A 5,910-nucleotide genomic window follows, 5' to 3' on the forward strand; every position below is an offset into this window, starting at 1 on the left:
TCGTTTCCCTCCTGTCTCCTATGCCTCTTAACAGACACACACACACACTTCCATATATCTTTTCCTTTGTTAGTGTTTGCAAAAACATGATAATACCATATGTATTATCCCGCAGTTTTGTTTTCCCCCTAAAAATCTGTCTTGGAGAATATTCCATTTAGGTATATAAAGTCTACTTTATTCTGTTTACTGTAAAATATTTCAAAGAATGAATATATTGTGATTTACTTATTGATAAACATTAAAGCTTAGTACAGTTCTTTGCTATTTAAAAAAAATGCTGCGTTGGGACTTCCCTGGTGGTCCAGTGGTTAGGACTCTACTCTTTGACTGTAGAGGCCTGGCTTCAATCCCCGGTTGGGGAACTAAGATCCCACAAGTCGTGTGGCACGGCCAATAAATGAATAAATAAATAAGTAATTTAAATTAAAATTTAAAAATGCTGCATTTGTGTGACTGGCCTGTTTCTATAGAATAGACTCCCTAAAAGTAGAATGCTGCGAAAAGATTATGAATTCTCTCTCTCTTTTTTTTTTTTTTAAAGCATGAATTGTTAGTTTTTTTTGTTTGGTTGGTTGGTTTTTTACTTATTTATTTATTTATTTATGGCTGTGTTGGGTCTTCGTTTCTGTGCGAGGGCTTTCTCTAGTTGCGGCAAGCGGGGGCCACTCTTCATCACGGTGCGCGGGCCTCTCACTATCGCGGCCTCTCTTGTTGCGGAGCACGGGCTCCAGACGCGCAGGCTCAGTAGTTGTGGCTCACGGGCCTAGTTGCTCCGCGGCATGTGGGATCTTCCCAGACCAGGGCTCGAACCCGTGTCCCCTGCATTGGCAGGCAGATTCTCAACCACTGCGCCACCAGGGAAGCCCGAATTCTCTCATTGTTGATAGAAACTGCACAAAATTACATTGTAAAAATTCTTTACCTATTAGCACTTTCACCAAAGTGCCTGTTTCTGCAACTGATTTCGTTTATCTTTTAAATGTTTTTAATTATGATGGTAAAATATGATATTTATTGTTTTAATTAGTAATTCCAGAGATACTAAACATGTTATATTTTTGACAGTATCTATTTCTGTGTTTTGACAAATACACACTTTTTTATCCATTTAAAGATTCTTTAATTCATTTGTATGAATTCCATCTATTTATCAATTGATCAATCACTCTTTCATCTGACATATAGAGCTTCTGGATTTTTTCTCTTGCTCAGACTGTCCCAACCGTAGATTTAAAAATTATCCTATATTGTCTTTTGATAATCTATTGGGAATTCATGTTGTTTATGATGTTAAGTAGAAGAGTCCTTTGTGTTTTTTTTTTTTCTTTCACATTGGTAGGCAATGGTCTAATACCTTTTATTGCATAGTTGGTCATTTTCCCAATGATGTGAAATGCTACTCCATGATAAACTACAACTCCACGTATACATAGTCTGATTCTAGTCTTTCCATTCTTTTACTAATATGTTTTTATGTTTTGTTTTAATGCCGCAATGTTTTAATTATTTATAGCTTAATGACATGTTCTTATATCCAGTAAGGCAAGTGTACTTTTTTTCTGTTAAAAAATTCTCTTGGTTATTTTCATAAATTTTTATGTCATTTAAAATTGAGAGCTTGTCAAGTAACATGAAATATCTTCTTGGGATTTTAATTGGTATTATATTAATTTTATGGGATACTTTAGAGAGAAACAACTATTTTGCAACAATGAATCTTCTTGTCCAAGAATATGGATACTTATTTAGGTCTTTTTAAATGTCCCTCTCTATATTTTTGTGATTTTGTTTTATATGGTTTCTTGTATATTTCTTGGATATATTATTCAGGTTTCTGTTTTTGTTTTTGCTATTACAAATGGAATTTTTTTTTTCTTCCAAAACATTTTCTAATTAATCATTTTTGCTTTTTGGGAAATTATTAAATTTATGTTTTAATATTTAGTCTATTTTTAATCTAAGATCTTTGTTGGTCCTTTCCAAACATCTTGTGTTTTGTGCTTTGTATTTGAGAGCCCTTGCTTGGCTCCTTTTGAGTTAGCAGCAGCTGGTTCTGGTGAGGACAGGATGATGGCAAAAGAGCATCACTGTTAAAGAGTGTTTAAAAAATTAAAATAAAATAAAATAAAGGAAAAATAATTTAAGAAAGAAAAAAAAATAAAGAATTGAAAAAAAAGAATGTTAACCACAAAAATAGAGTGTTAAAGAGTCCTATCTTTTATTGAGGAATAACTGACAAATAAAATTGTATATATTTAAAGTGTACGGTGTGATGATTTGATACATATGCATTGTAAAATGATTACCAAGATCAAAATAATTAACACATCCATGATCTCAGTAGTTCACATAGGTAATATTTTTTTAATTTATTACTTTTGTTACTCTTTTTTTGTGATAAGAATGCTTAAGATGTACTCTCAACAACTTTCAAGTACTCAATACCATATTATTAACTATAGTCATTATGAAAAACAGTATGGTGGTATCTCAAAAAAAAAATTAAAAATTGAACTACCATATGATTGAGCAATCCCACTCTTGGGTATATATCCGAAAGAATTGAAGTCAGAATCTTGAAGAAATATCTGCACCCCTATGTTCATTGCAGGATTATTCATAATAACCTGGACGTGGAAACAACCTAACTGTCCTTAATGGATGAAGAGATAAAGAAGTGATATGTATATATATGTACAGAGTGGAATATTATTCAGCCATAAATACACACACACACACACACACACACAGGAATGTGATGCAGCCATAAAAAAGAAAGAAATCTTGCCATTTGTGACAATATGGATGAATATGGAGGACCTTTTGCTAAGTGAAATAAGCCAGGAAGAGAAAGAGAGTCCTGTCCATCTGAGAGGCCAGCATTTTCCTGCAGTGCCTTGCCATCTTCCTGGCCGCAGTGTGCACCCCCAGAGGTTCAGTGTTGGGTACACACCATGCCTGTTCACGTGCTGCCCAAATGAGGAAGGACAAGGTGGGGGGACCCAGTTTCAGCTGCTCTGACCATAACTCCCAAGTGAGTGCCATGGTGCTGCCTCACTGGGTCCTTTGACTCTGAACTTGGAGTTCCCCAAAGCTGCTCCAACTTCTCTAGGAAAGTACATTTTCTTTTATACTTTCTATTCTCTATGAATTCCTCAAAATCTCAGGTCTACCAATGATACCATTTTTTGTTTCCTAATGATATTATTGATTTATTCTCCTTCTATCACTTTTTCAGCTTGTTCATGGGTTTGGAGACTGGCAGATAAATAGAAGTTGAATTCAGTTCACTATCCTGATCATCAGAATGATTTCCTCCAGATATAAATCTTATTATATCATTTTCCCCTTAAAATGTCTCAGTGATTCTCTTTCCTCTGTTCTATAAGAGGTGACTGCCATTTGTCCAGCCTTTCTTATCACCCTTTCCCCCAAACCCAGATCTCATTTTCAAGCTGGAGACACACTGAACTACTTGTGCTCCCCAAACACACTCTATGTCACCAGTCCTTGTTTCTGTTACCCCTTACTCACTTTGTTAGCTTTATCCATTTGATCAGTTAGATTAGCGCTAACAAGTCAACTCCTCCAGGAAGCCTTCCCTGACCTCCAAAAGTTTAGATGCCTCACATCTATTCTTCCATGGTACCCTGTGCTTATTTCTGTCCTTGCGTTTGTCATACCATATTGCTTTTTACTTATTCTTTACCTCCTCCACCTGTATTTTATGCGAAAAGAAGGGACTGTAATTTGTTCATCATTCTAAGCTCCCTGACATAAGGAACCGCAATTGGTTTTTACCTGTATACTTTCTGGAATCCAATATAATGCCTTAAACATAGCTGTTGTTAAAAGCAGGAGCTTCAGAGTAAGGCAGACTTGGATTCAAAGTCTAGTCTCTCACTTACTAGTCCTGTATATGCTGATTACATAATTTATGGAGACCAGGGCAAAATGAAGATATGACCCCAGACTTGGGTGGGGAAATGGATCTCTCCTTCCCACAGGCCCACTTCTCCAACCCATGGCTGACAGTCTCCAGGGGGTTGCACCCTCCATGTTTTACAGGATTGGTATCTGGATTAGGGGTAGGCAAGTGGCTCTTGCCATCTCCTAACAACATGACATGGCACTGTCAGCCCAGGGCAGTGACCTCTGCTACCTTGTCCCTCCCAAAGAGGGGCCTAAGCCCCCCCCCGGGGGCTGACAGCAATGGTGGAACGTGGTCCACCCCTGCAGATGGTCACCGCCCTGGTCACAGGGTGGCAGCAATAGCCCTCCCCCATTCTCATTCCTCCTCACTCTGTGATGTCACTCTTCAAGCTCTGCTCCAACGAGCTTTGAATGATAACTTCCAAGGAGGTAAACTCAATGGGTGTTTTTTAAAAAGTGCTCGTGCAGGATACCAACGTGTGCTCGGTATTATTATTTCAAGAAAAGGACAGCTGTCTTTGCTTCCTGTTGTTCATACTTTTCAGAGACACAAACTCCTTTCTATGCTGAAAAAATTCCTGACAGCATCAAGCTCAAGGCCACGATTTAAAACCTTCAGAATTTTGAACTCACCGCAAAGGGAGAAGGGGAAGATTGGGAGGATTGAAATGAGCTCTTTAGGCGCAGTTTTTAAAAATGCTCTGTGTTATAAACAATCATCTGAAGATCTTACAGCATGTGAGTGAGAGTTAGGTAGTAAGGTAACCATATTTGACGAGAAAAAGCAGACCTAGGGGAGAAGGCACCTTTTTTCCTTAGGCTACCGTGGGGAGGTTGGAACAGAAGTCAGTCCCCTATCAGGAGATCCCAGTTGCCTCTGAAATTCCACGATCAGAACAGGCAGAACACAAAAGAGAAACCCACTGAGGAGAGGAAATGTTTTCCCACAAAAGCAATTTCCTCCAATTTGTATTTCAGCAACAAATTTGTTTCCAGTTTCAGATGCCACTATTCAAAAATGACCTGTTGCCTTTCAACTATAATAGACCCCCTCTCATTCTTCAGTGATTTGCTTGTAAATATTTATCAATACGGCTTGGCCCTTAGCCCCCTTTTCTCTTGCTTTTATTGCAAAGAGCCCCCAGCCCCTGCCAACGTTTCTCAAGCCTTGATGACTGTTTTGTCTTTCATGTGGGTCCGTGTGTTTTCTCATGTGGTCTATGAAGTGTTGTAAACATTTACAACTGAACTTTCAACATGGATAAATAAAGCACTGTAAATTTTTACAGTTCAGTCACCTTTATTATGCTTTTTATACTCTTGCATAGGTCCAGAGGATTTGCTTTATCTCAAGAAAGGAAGCACTAGATTAGATTAGTTTAACTATATTACTCAGTACTGGTTGAGCTAAAATCCTGAAACTGTCCTATTCGTAGAGTTATACGTGTTTTTTCTTTAGTTAGAAACTGGTTTATTCATAATATAAACAAAGTTGTGATTAAAATTTCAGTCTTCCTCTCACTGACAACTACAGTTGTCTAAGGCAGCAGTTCCAAAACTTTAGCAGGCATCAGAATTGCAGGAGAACTTGTTAAAACGTAGGTTGCTGGGCTCCACCTCCAGGGTCTCTGATCCAGTAAATCTGGGATGGGGCCCAGCAATCTGCATTTCTAACAAGGTCCTAGTGACGCTGACGTTGCTGGTCTAAGAATCTAAAGCATTGATTTGGTTCTTCCATCTGAAGAACCAAGGATATTTACTTTTTAGTTTTGATTTCCAGCCAGTGATTGCCTCAGCCCTGTATTCAGAGCTATTCAGAATACTAAAGCTTGTCTTCACGGAAAGTAGGGCTTGTCTCAGGCAAAGTTAGAGACAATTAACTCTCACACGTGGACAGTTACACATCTCAAGGTACTGGGGGACCAGTGGACACCCTGCCAGTCTCGGTGGCCTCCAGCAGTGCTGGACCTCTCC

At 38.3% G+C, this 5,910-nt stretch overlaps 1 non-coding gene across 1 annotated transcript; it reads left to right on the forward strand.

Moving 5' to 3' along the window:
* Nucleotides 1-293: 293 nt before the first annotated feature.
* On the forward strand, nucleotides 294-365 carry TRNAQ-UUG (transfer RNA glutamine (anticodon UUG)). Its single transcript has one exon. It is a non-coding gene; the product is annotated as a tRNA-Gln (tRNA).
* Nucleotides 366-5,910: the final 5,545 nt, after the last annotated feature.

This window comes from Balaenoptera ricei, chromosome 11, assembly GCF_028023285.1.
Source record: "Balaenoptera ricei isolate mBalRic1 chromosome 11, mBalRic1.hap2, whole genome shotgun sequence".
Classification (NCBI taxonomy): Eukaryota; Metazoa; Chordata; class Mammalia; order Artiodactyla; family Balaenopteridae; genus Balaenoptera; species Balaenoptera ricei.